At 43.2% G+C, this 12,530-nt stretch overlaps 1 protein-coding gene across 1 annotated transcript in view; it reads left to right on the top strand.

Annotated features, from left to right (window-relative positions):
* Positions 1–12,530, top strand: part of Niban1 (niban apoptosis regulator 1) — a 145,492-nt gene that overhangs the window by 727 nt on the left and 132,235 nt on the right. The gene's annotated exons all lie outside the window — the stretch shown is intronic.

Here is a 12,530-nt window from a genome sequence, read left to right on the forward strand (position 1 = left end):
AAAGTGCAGTGCAGGCCACACCTTCTCCTGAACTTCACACCAATTGCAAGGCGATTTCATCAGAAGCAGAAAGGTTGAAATCATTACCTTTTCAGGTTGGATGGTTCCCTTCCTTCCCCGCAGAGGGAGGAAAACAAAAGGGGAAGCTTGGTGTGTTTTTGCAACAGTTGTTAAAGTTATAGATGGGGAGAAACGTCTTTTTAGGAGGTCTTGGCATACAGAGTGACTCAGTAAAGAGAGGCAGGCAGAAGAAACCAAAACTCAGCGGTACAGAAACTGCAGGAAGTCATGACTCCTTATCTTTCTCGTTGTGTTTGGCTCTCACCCCACCCACCCCAATCTTGCCCTCAGCCACAGACATTCAGCTAGTTGTGAATTTAGTACCCAAGTACTAAATTACTAAAGTACCAAGTACTTCCCAAGTACTTTGAAAAGTGTGTATTAAGGGCTACTGATTTCTTTGAGTTAATTTTATATGCAGCCACTTTGCAGAATTTATCAGCTGTAGGAGTTCTCTGGTAGAATTTTTGGGGTCACTTATGTATACTATTGTATCATACAAAAATAGTGATACTTTGACTTCTTCCTTTCCGATTTGTATCCGCTTGATCTCCTTTAGTTGACTTATTGCTCTGGTTAGAGCTTGAAGTACTATATTGAACAGATAGGGAGAGAGTGGGCAGCCTTACTCTGTTCTGCTTGCAGACTGGAGTCTAGCATGGTTGTCCTCTTAGAGGCTCCACCCAGCAGCTGACTCACACAGATCCAGACACCCACAGCCAAACAGTGGATAAAGCTTGGGGACTCTTATGGAAGAATAGGGGGAAGGATTTCGGGCTCCTAAGGGGATAGGAACTCCACAGGAAGAACCAACAGAGTCAACTAACCTGGGACCTTGTGGTTCTCAGAGACTGAACCACCAACCAAAGAGCACACACAGGCTGGACCTAGGCCTCCTTGCTCATATGTAGCAGATGTGTAGTTTGGTCTCCATGTGGATCCCGGGCAACTGAAGGGGGGCTATCCCCAAAGCTGTCCATGGCAAAAGTTTTTCTAGCTGGGCTGCCCTGTCTGGCTTCAGTGGGAGAGGATGAGCCTAGCCTCCCAGAGATTTTATGTACCAGGGTAAGGGGATACCCAGGGGGGCCTCCACCCACTCAGAAGAGAAGGGGAGGGGGATGAGGGGGAAAGGATTATGGGAGGGGGTGATTGGGATGGGGCAGTGAGTGAGATGTAAAGGGAATTTATTTTAAAAAGTATGTATTAAGCTCCAAGTTTTACTGTAACTCTTGAGAAGAAACAGTGAAAATTTTCCTGATGCCCCTTTCTGGCCCTTGAGATTATGTCCAAAGGGAATACATTTATTTAGTTCTTAATTCCATATTTGTTGTCAATCATAGCGGTTCAAAACACTTTTAAAGGATGCCATATGAAGGCAGATTCCAGGCAGGGCTATAATTGATTTTCCAGATTCTTGCTTCTGCTCACTTCGACACAGGGAATTATCCGTGTTAGGGGATAAGCTCGGTCACTTGTCCCTCAGTGGTGGTCTTGGCCCTCTGCACAAGGGAGCAAAGATGGATGGTTTATTTAGTTAAAGACTAAGCCTGCTTACTCTTAGAAATTATATTTGTTGTTTTCCCCAGTGCTGGGCTCAGAGATGGCACAGAACACTAACAAGGGGCTTGCATTAGCCCGTGAGCAAAATTGTGCTTGTGGAGTTTGTAAGATGTTTCCCTGCATAGTAAGAAGCACGTAAGGTTGATGCAATGCATAGCCAGTTACAAGTATCAGGACCCCTGGCAAGGTGGGAGATGTGCTGCCTTACAGACCTGGTTTACACACCTCAAGGTCATGACCTTTGTTGTGATTTGATGCAAGTATTGTACTCAAATAAGGAAAAGTATTAGCCTTTTTATTCTAAAACAACCTTTATAGACATACAAAAAAAATCACTACGTAAGGGACATGCAACAATCATATTTAAGTTAGTAAAACTGTACTCATTACATCCTGGAGTCTTGGATTGTTTTCTCTCTTTCTATATTTGGAAGGAGGCTTGCATGGTATGTATGCTGGGAAGGAAGAAAGGAGTTAAAATACCTCCAGAGAAAATGAGCCTCTGCTTCACGTGACAGCACTGAGCATGCCAGAAGGGAAAAGAGCCTTGGAAAAATACATGGAGCTTGGAATTGTTCCTGCATGAGCAAATGGAGATCACGGGGCTCTGATTTCCCCAGCAGTTTTGAAGCTTCAGGTCCCTAAATAAAACCATAACCCTGCATTTATCTCTCCGCCCATCCTTTAGCCCATAAATATCCTCAAGCTTTGAGTTAATTGTAAGTAAAACAATTGGAGGTTTGAAGGTCGAGTTTAAATACAGTTTTACGATCTGCTCACCATAATGTAGCCACAGTGAAGCAGATTTGAAAGCTGCTGCTGAAGCAATAACTTTCTTTGGTCCTTGATTTACTTTGCCCGGGCAGGGAATAACTAGTCCATAAATTTGAAGCCTTGCTGACTTTGTATCTGTTTGAAGCAGCTGTACTTCTAGAATGGTAACACTCTAACCATGCTTACTTTCAGGCGATCATTTAACAAGGACTGTTTGGTTGTGTGCCTCAAACCTTGGTGTGGATGTTTTGACTGGACTTTGTTTCTTAGAATTCAGTCTTTGGGTAAAGCAAGGCCAGGTGTCTTATGGGATTACTTCATTCTGAGTGGCACTTTTAAATATTAACCAATAACCTCATGTTCCCAAAAAGGGATTAATTTTCGGATGGCTTAGAGGACTTCTAGTAACTTCCCATGATGAGACATATTTATTAATAAGTAGGGCAGAGACTGACTTGTCCTCATGATGCCCTCTGGTAGGTAGCCTTTAGTAATTATTTTACTATTTGTGTAAAAGTATTATATTTTCCTTTAATCAGGGATGACGCTCATTCAGTCTAGGCATCAGTGGTCAGTTTAAGATGTTCTTCTCTTTTTATGTCATTAAAATTGTTTATTATTATTTTGCCTACGATGTGTGAGGCTGGGTGTGTCCTTGCACACATGCTGAGGTCAGAAGGCATAGAGCTGACCCTCCCCTTTTACCTTTATGTGGGTTCCAGAGGTTGAATTAGGGCCACCAGGCTTACATGATAACTGCTTTGCCCCCGAGACGTCTTTCTGGTCCTTTTTGTGCCTTTTATTTAAAAAAAAAAAAGACCCCCCCCCAAAAAAAAAACTGGCATTGTTAAAACTTTAGATCAGTAGTTCTCAAGCTGTGGGTCTCAAACCCTTCGGGGGTTGCATATTAGATGTCCTGCACATCAGATCTGTACCTTGTGATTTATCACAGTAACAAAATTACAGTTATGAAGTAGCAATGAAATCATTTTATGGCTGGGGGGTCACCACAGTGTGAGGCAGTGTATTAAAGGGTCGCAGCATTGGGAAGGATGAGACCCACTGCTTTAGAGGAAACAGAAAAGCAACCATAACTACAATGGGTTTTTTTTTTCTTGTTGAAACAATAACTTTATTTCTTTTTAAAATAAAGGGTTGAGGGTTGATGACACAGCTCAGTGGGGACAGGCACTCCCTGAGGCCCTGACTCTGATCCTTTAGAGTCCAGGTGATGAAGGAGAGAACTGACTCTCACAAGTTATTCCTAGCTTCCACACGGAGGTACACATGCTCCCCTCACCAGCAAACGAATAAATGTAATACAAGATTTAAAAGAAGGCTTAGTGGAATGGCTCAGCAGGCAACCATGCTGTTGCTAAGCCTGGTGACGTGAGTTCAAGTCCCAGGATTCACATGGTGGAAGAAGAGAGCTAGCTCCCACAGAATACCCTTTAGCCTCCACACTTGGGCCGTGATACTACATTCCCACCCCTACAAAGAATAAGTAAGCGTAAAAAACTAAAAATACTATCGAATTGTTGTTGCTTGTTTTTGTGAGCTAGGGTTTCTCTGTGTAGCCCTGGGTGTCCTGGAACTTGCTCTATAGACCAGGCTGGCTTCGAACTCACCAGCCTCTGCCTCTGGAGTGCTGGAATTAAAGGTGTGCGCCACCTCAACTGGTTTGAGTTTTTAAAGAATAAAACAACAATAACAAAACGATAACAATAACAACAACAACAACAACAACTAAATCGGAACTCTCCCACATAAGATGTCCTTAGAGGACTGTCAAAGTCCTGGAAGAAGCAATTCAGCAGGGAAGAACTGGGGTTACACAGTCCCCATATGGGTTTGGTGGGCACCTGTGGGCCTGCTACCAGGAAGTAGTTAAGGAAACTGTTCTTTACCTGAGGGACTACAAGATGGCTCAGTGGTTAAAGGGGCCTGCCGCCAACCTGACTCCCGAGTGGAGGAAGTAGTTAAGCAAGTACTTACGGAAAGTGTTCTTCAACTGGGGGGCGTAGTACACGGGTAATGCTAGTGCTCAGGAGGCGAAGGCCGGAGCGTCATGACGTCAAAGCCAGCTCAGGGAAGGAGGCGGAAAGAAAGAGATCCTTTCTTGAGCTCACTGTTAAGTCAACAACAGCCTGAGAAAGGCTCGGTGACTTCCTTTGAAATAGTCTTCAACGAGTCGATGCCTTTCATGAGTTTCAGGTTCATTTTAAAGATTTACGTGTAGGTCTGTGTGCCTTTGTGGGCTTCCACGTATCATGTATGTGTGGGTGCCCCTGGAGACCAGAAGAGGGCAGTTAGCCCCATTAACTGAATTTACAGGAAGCTGAGAGCCACCTGTTTAGGGTGCTGGGAACTGAGCCTGGGTCTCCTCTGCATGAACAGTGTACTCTTTTTAATTAATTAACTAATGAATTGTCACTGTATGTGAGTTTGTGTGTGTGTGAGATACATGTCACACGGCATGCCGCATATGTAGAGGTCAAAGGACAACTTGTAAGTAATCTCTCCTTCAAGCAGTATACTCCTAACTACTGAGCCACCTCCCCAACTCTGGGTTTTAGTTTAAAACATTTTTTTCCCCTCAAGACAATGCTCTCATATTTTCATGAAGGGCTGACTTAAGTGACAAAGTCGGAACTTTAAGCTGAAGCCTCCCTTGGGCAGAGGAGAGGTGAGTGGCTCCTGTTAGAGGCTGGCCCGTATTCACTCATTTTCAGTTGTTGCTGAGAGATGAGCATCTGAATAGATCTGATTTCTCTGGATAAAAAGTCCAGTTTTCTGATTAGTAATGGCAGTATCTTCAACGAGACAATTAGGGTACAGAATACGGCAGCCACTGTCAGAAGCCAACCTGACATCCCTTCCGTGTTCCGGATCCTAAAAGAGCCCTTCGTTTGTTTAGCTACCTACCATTCCCCGTGTAGCACTGTTTTGAAGAGACTAGTCTAAATTGTGCACCCCAAAGATTGGGTGAGATTGTTTTTTGCCCATCCCACTAGTAGGTTCTTGTAGCCAGTGGTTATAGTGGAGGCGGGGTTATGGTGCAGTCTAGCCAGTGAGGCTCGAGGGGAAGTTCTGGCTCCTAGGAGAGGTCTTCTCTACTCAGTGCTTGCTGGCCAATCAGGGGGACCTGACTTTGAGCTATGCCATCCACGTAAGGAGCTGGGTACCCGGGTGCACACCTGTTACTCAAGTGGAGCCAGAAGAGTTCTTATGGGCTTGTTGTCCAGTCCAGCTCAATCTATGAGCTCCAGGTTCTGTGAGAGACCCTGTTTCAAAAAAAAAAAAAAAAAGAAAGAAAGAAAGAAAGAAAGAAAGAAAGAAAGAAAGAAAGAAAGAAAGAAAGAAAGGAAGGAAGGAAAAAGAAAAAAGAAAAAAGAAAAAAGAAAAAAGAAAAAAGAAAAGATTGAGAGTGATCAAAAAATAACACTCAACATTAACCTCTGGCCTCCACATGCACATGTGTTCAAGGAGAATGGTACTTTCCCCTTCAAGTTTCACTGAACTTGGCACTGAACTGCAAAGCTGAAGAAGTCTCAGAAAAGACAGGACCCTAATGAAACTTCTAATAGCCTCCTTGAACTTGGCTTGGACGTTTTTTTTTTTTTTTTTTTTTTTTTTTTTTTTGTGATATGTTAAATCCTCTTCGTACTGAAGTAGTAAAGGTTGCTGGCTTTCTTCAATCCCAGCATCTGGGAGGTGGAGGCACGAGAAAGTGGAGTTCAAAGCCATTTTTAGGTTACATAGGAAATTTGAGGCTGTCCTGGTCTGCTTAAGTGTTGTGTGACTACTCCTGTGGAGATAGCAACAAACATCTATCTACCCCAGATAGGGAAGTAATGACAGGCCAGACGCGGAGCCCACCAAAGTCCAGCTTGGTCAATCACAAGTTTGACTGGGCTTACTTACAGGAATATAGGTGAGGGGTTGCTTACAGGAGCAGAAAGGACTCAAAGTTACATCACCAAAGCCTACCCCAGCATGAGTGACAGCTGACAAGAGCTGGGAACCTGGAACACCACACAGCCTGCAGGTAGCTCTGCAGGCTGGAAAGCGTCCTTTGCAGGTGACTGAGTTGGTCTGAGTCTCTTCTAGTCAGCTCAACTAGCTGGTCTTTGTTTCTTCTGGGTAGTTAAGGTGGTCGGTGCTTCTTCCAGGATGCTGGCCTTGTCTAGCAAAGTCTTCTTTGCAGCTTGGCTTGTCTGAGACAGACTCGCTGGAGTGTTTACTGCTTATATACTCTTGGTGAGGGAGGGGCCTAGTGAATCTGGTCAGTTTCAGGGATTTCCTGAAATCTCGAGTTGTTTGTATCCATGGAGGATGGTGGGTTTTCTCAATCTTTCACAGGGGCCACCTAAGACCACCAGAAAACACAAATATTTTCATTATGATTCATAACATTAGTGAAATTATAGTTATGAGGTAGCAATGAAAATAATTTTATGGTTGAGGGTCAAGCATAACATGAGGGACTGTATTAAAGGGTCACAGCATTAGGAAGGTTGAGAACCCTTGCCCTAGAACATCCTGCTGCTTTACCTCCTTGTAAAACTTCTGTCCTAAAATATCCTGTTGTTTTACTTTATATCCCATGTCCTAAGAAATGTCCCTTCAAGATGGAAGGGTTTAGCCTCGAGGAAATTGCTACTCAACAATAAGACCTGATCTCAAAAAACCAACCAGAGAGTAAGAAAGATTGCTAGTGATATTCTAACAGCATTTTCCTTTCTCTCTTCAGTAGTGGAGCATACAGTTTTTAAGTGTCCACATAAAACTATTTCCAGCCTCCTTTGCATCAGGATGGGGACATACAAATGACTTTTGGTCAGTGGGATGTAAGTAAAAGTGTCACAACCATTTTCAAGAAAGTTATTGGCCCATAGGTCAAAGTGGACAGGAATGATGGTTTTTTTTTTTCCTGTCCTTGATGCTGGCTGGATGTGAACTTGTCTGGATTGGCCATTTTGGACAATGACATATCTTTTTAAGGAGTTTATACAGAGCAGAGCTGAGAGATGAAAGCATCACAGGCTCCTGTGGAATTCACATAAGTAGAACCTTCAAATGAAGCCCGGGACTACTTTCCTTTGGACCTTAATAAAAGAGAAATCAACTTGTGTCTTATATAAGACACTGTTATTTATAGAATTGCTACTGTACACAGAGAAGCCTTAGTCTGATATAACTGTCTTCTGTTATCTGTGGCCCACAGTATTCCAGCCAGCACACTAAATGCTGCCATATTGGGTCTCCTTTAAGAAAATTTGATCCAAAGACAGTAGGAAATGGTAAAGAGTGTAAAGAGTGTACCGTTAGCTTTAGCTTTTGGTCTACCTGCCTCTCAAGTGCTGGGTGCACTATTCACAGTTAACAATGGCAGAGCCATCTCTGTCCCCAGCCTGGAACAGCCTCTTTCTAAGAAGTGAGAAATTGCTGCTCAGGAAAGAATAGAGAGATGTTACGAAAAGAAAGGAGAGGGCCCTGAATAATGTATTCTGGTCTAAAAAATACCTTAAATCTGCCGGAGCAGTGGTGGTGCATACTTTTAATCCCTCACTTGAGATGCAGAGGCAGGCAGATCTCTGAGTTCAAGACCATCCTGGTCTATAGAACAAGTTCCAGGACGACACAAAGAGATCCTGTCTTAAAAAACAAACAAACAAACAAACAAAAACCCCAAACTCAAAACCAAACCAAGCCAATCCCCGTCCCCAATTTTAAATCTTTCCAAAGTGTTGATGAAGTGAATAGAGATTTGAAGGAAGGAACAGTAGTTACAGAAGACTGGGAATTTCTACCATCGATAATTACCTTCTGCTTTTACCCATCTTTATGAATGGGAATGGGAAGATAATTTTTAAGAAAACCAAATCTAATGTTCAGAATGAGAGAAGATTCTGGACTTGAAAAAGTTAATTTAAGTGACAGAGAATGTAGGAGAGTAGAGGGGAGGGGAGAGGAGTAGAGTGGGGGGGTGGGAGGGGAGAGGAGGGGAGAGGAGGGGAGTGGAAGAGAGTGGAAGGGAGGGGAGAGGAGTGGAGTGAAGGGGAGGAGAAAGGCGGTGAGCGGAGGAGAGTAGAGGGGAGGGGAGGGAGTGGAGAGGAGGTGAGGGGAGGTGAGTGGAGTGAAGGAGAGGGGAGAGGAGGGGAGTGAAGGACAATGGAAAGAAAGACAAGAATAAAGCACAATTCATATGTTACAGGCTGTTTAAGGAATTTTTAGAAAACAGTACACGAAGGCTAAGATGCTAGAGTTTTAAACTAAACCAACAGTCCCCCCCCCACATGCACACATATGCGCGTACACACACACACACACACACACACACACACACACACAAATGCAATACAGATTTTGTTCTCAGAAACTGGGAAATACATTTAGAAGAGAATAGCAAATTGCTGCCAATAGGAAGAATGAAAGCCAGCTTTTTAAAAGCGCCCTTTTCTTTGGAACTGTGTGGTTTTTCTCACAGGAAAAAAAATAAAAGGTTTAGAGAGAAAGCAATTAATTCTGTCTTGCAAATTGCCAGGACTAGGACCTAAAGAAGCTTGCATTTCTGTGCTTGATGTTGTGTGGAACAAATCTGTGAGGTCAGAAATAAAGAGTAGTTTTTGCTGTGATCCCAGAAATGGTGTTTAAAAGGCTTGAAGGAATTTTGGAAGAAAAGCCCATTTCTCTTTGCCAAGCCACGTGGACATTTATTTCCCTTTCCTTCCTAAACACTATTTTTATTTTAAAATAAAACACAGATGCAGAAAACCACACGGAGCAGATGCATAGCTCAGCAAATCATTGTAAGTCAGCAATATCCATGCAGCCATCACCCAGGTTGAGGGAAGGGCCTCACTGGCAGAAGCCTCCACGTGCCCTTGGCTCTCCAAAACAGCCACCATCTTCAGCTGCATATTGACAACCAACAAACGACCTTAGAGATACTGGCACTCATGTTTATTTGCTTATAATTCTACTATTTCAACTGGATCTAGCTGGGTGGTTCTATTTGTCTCCATTGGTGGTTATTCTTGTGGCTTCATTTAGCTGGTGTGTCAGCCGGAGATTCAACTCACCCAAGGAATTCTTTTTCTCCAGGTGACCTTTCTATGTGGTCTCTTCAATAGAGTACAGACTTTTAAAATAGTAAGCCAGGGTTTGCTAGAATGCCCAGAGCCCCTAGAAGCTTCTAGGACTTATGGTGTATTAGTTAGCGTTCTCTAGAGGAACAGAAGTTATAGAATCTGTTTGTCTATCTATCTATCTATCTATCTATCTATCTATCTATCTATCTATCTATCTATCTATCTATCTATCTATCTATCTATCTATCTATGGGATTTTTTAAGAAAGGCTTACTGGTTGTGGTTCAGCTAGCCCAACAATGGCTGCCTACCAGTAGAAGGTCTAAGAATCTAATAATTATTCAGTCCACAGACTGAATGTCTCAGCTGATCTTTAGTATACACAGGGGTTCTGAAGAAGTAGAACCCAATACCAGTGAAGGAATGGACTTGCCATGAGAACAAGAGCAAGCAGACAAAGATAGAACAAGATTCCATGTCTTTATATAGGCTTCCAGCAGAAGGTGTGGTTCAGATTCAAGACAGATCTTCCCACCTTAAAAGATATGAATTATAAGAATATTTTCCTACTTAAAAGACCTGAAATAGAATCAACTGCTTCTTCAAATAATTTAATTAAGAAAAAAAATTCCCGGGCTGGGCGGTGGTGGCGCACGCCTTTAATCCCAGCACTTGGGAGGCAGAGGCAGGCAGATTTCTGAGTCTACAGAGTGAGTTCCAGGACAGCCAGGACTACACAGAGAAACCCTGTCTCAAAAAAACAAAAACAAAAACAAAAAAAAAAAAAAACAAAAAAAAAAAAAAAGAAAGAAAGAAAAAGAAAAACATTCCCTCACGGGTAAACCCAGACACTTGGGTTTTAATTCCAGTCAATGTGGTCAAGTTGACAACCAAGAATAGCCATTACATATGGCATAGGCCTTGCAATGGGTAATCGGCATTGTCAACTTGGCTGGATTTAGAATCACCATGGAAACATATCTTTGAGTGTTAATGGGTGTTTCTAGAAAGGTTTAATTGAGTAGGGAAGACTCCCCTTGAATGTGCACATGCCTGCCTCATGGGCTGATACTCCCAGACTGAATCAAGAAAGCCTCAGTTTCACCTCTTGGCTCTGACCATGGATGAGTATGACAGCTGCCTCATGTTCCTGCTACTCATAGCTAGAGCCTTCAGCTCTGATGTACTTGCACCTCTAATTGTGAGACAGAGGAAACCTCTTCCCTTTAAGTTGATTGTCAGGTATTTCATTATGACAACAAGAAAAGTAATCAATGCAGGTGCGGAGATGCACGACACTCTTCTGCTATAATTAGGGAAAGTCTCCATCATCCTGGATTCGAGGAGGGACTACACACAGGGTATTCATGGCTGCCCAATCACAGTCTACCAGGCTGATAGTCTCAGATTTCATAGTGACTTCTGGATATTTCCTTGTGGTATCACTATTGTCTTATATACTTAAGTACACATCTTTTCTCAAGTCTCTCCTAAGCTAAAGTTTCCCTCCCAGTCTTTCTTTTGCTTGCCAATTATCTGGCTAACAGATGGACTTTTCTGTCATCTGGCATTTGCCCATGGTACAGTTCCACACATTCTTCTGTATTTTCAACAATATAGAGAGGAACAATCTCTAGATCAGTCTGAGAGTCAGTCCTTGAGTCAGGAGTACAGACAGCGCTGGGTTCTTCATTAGAAGGTTAGTTACATTCATGTGTAGTTACTTGGTTCTCTTTATATAATGCAGGGGGCCATGTGTGCTCATCACCAGGATTCATTAATTCGCTGTCCTCACACAGACAGCCTCACTGGTCAGAGGCAAGTCACACCTTCCTCCGTCATCACTGGCATCTTAGGGCTTTCCGATTGTGAGGAGACACCACCACCACAGCTGTTCTTATAAAGGACATTTAATTGGGGCTGGCTTACAGTTTCAGAGGTTTAGTCATTATTATCATGGTGGGGAGCATGGCAGTGTGCAGGCAGACGTGGTGCTGGGGAAGGAGCTCAGAGTTCTACAACCTCATCCACAGGAAGCACAAGGAGACTGAGTCACACTGGGCATAGCTTGAGCATAGGAGACCTCAAAGCCCGCCCCCACTCTGACACACTTCCTCCAACAAGACCACACCTCCTAATAGTGCCACTTCCTATGGATTAAGCATTCACACACATGAGTCTATGGGGGGTAGTGGTAGTGACATTTCTATTCAAACCACCGTAACTGGCAAGAGTGTGGAATTAGCATGGTTGACTAGCCCAGTGAAGATCACTCCATGGCTGGGTTCCCCTCTAAAGTACATGCTGAGCAGCATGATCATGAGATTCCTGAACAAAGTCAGGTGGAGTGACAAGAAGGAAGTGGCAACTGGGGAGGTAAGTAACATCACACATTTGATAAGGGCCATGGAGGGAATAAAAGGGGCTTATGACAGGATCAGTGAAGGTGCTAAGGCGGGAGAAGACATGTATGTTAGATACGGTGTTTAAGATCATAGTTGTTGTCTACACAAGAACCAAGACAAGCGCCTGTTGGATTCTCATAGGAGGGGAAGAAAGGCAGGGAGTTAAAGGGGCTGAGGAAGGATGGTGTTTTAGTGTGTTTGAGATACTGAGAAGTGGGAGACATTTGGGGGAGGGGGTCTTGGTCATAGTTTCTCTCCTAGCACCAGGGTCTTGACTTGGCTTCACTATGACATCTGTAACCAGTTTTGCAGCAGAGAAATTTTGCAATGGTAAAAAAAACTTAGGATGTGACCAAGTAACAGTGATAATTGAATATGAGAGAGCTCTTGGGGCAGTGAGGTACAGGTCTGTTGCCTGGCCCGAATTCAAACCCCAGAACCCATATGAAGGTTTCCACTCCACACACATCACCACAGCAGGGCATGTGCATGAGTGTGCACTGCCAACATCATATCCATATAAAATAAGAAACTTTTAAAAAGAAAGAACTCAGAAATTAAAAAATAACCCTGTGACCAAAAATTTAATGTTATTGTTTCTTGGATAATAAAGTTAAAATATTTCAGAAAACAGCAC

This window comes from Arvicanthis niloticus, chromosome 10, assembly GCF_011762505.2.
Source record: "Arvicanthis niloticus isolate mArvNil1 chromosome 10, mArvNil1.pat.X, whole genome shotgun sequence".
NCBI classification, from domain to species: Eukaryota; Metazoa; Chordata; class Mammalia; order Rodentia; family Muridae; genus Arvicanthis; species Arvicanthis niloticus.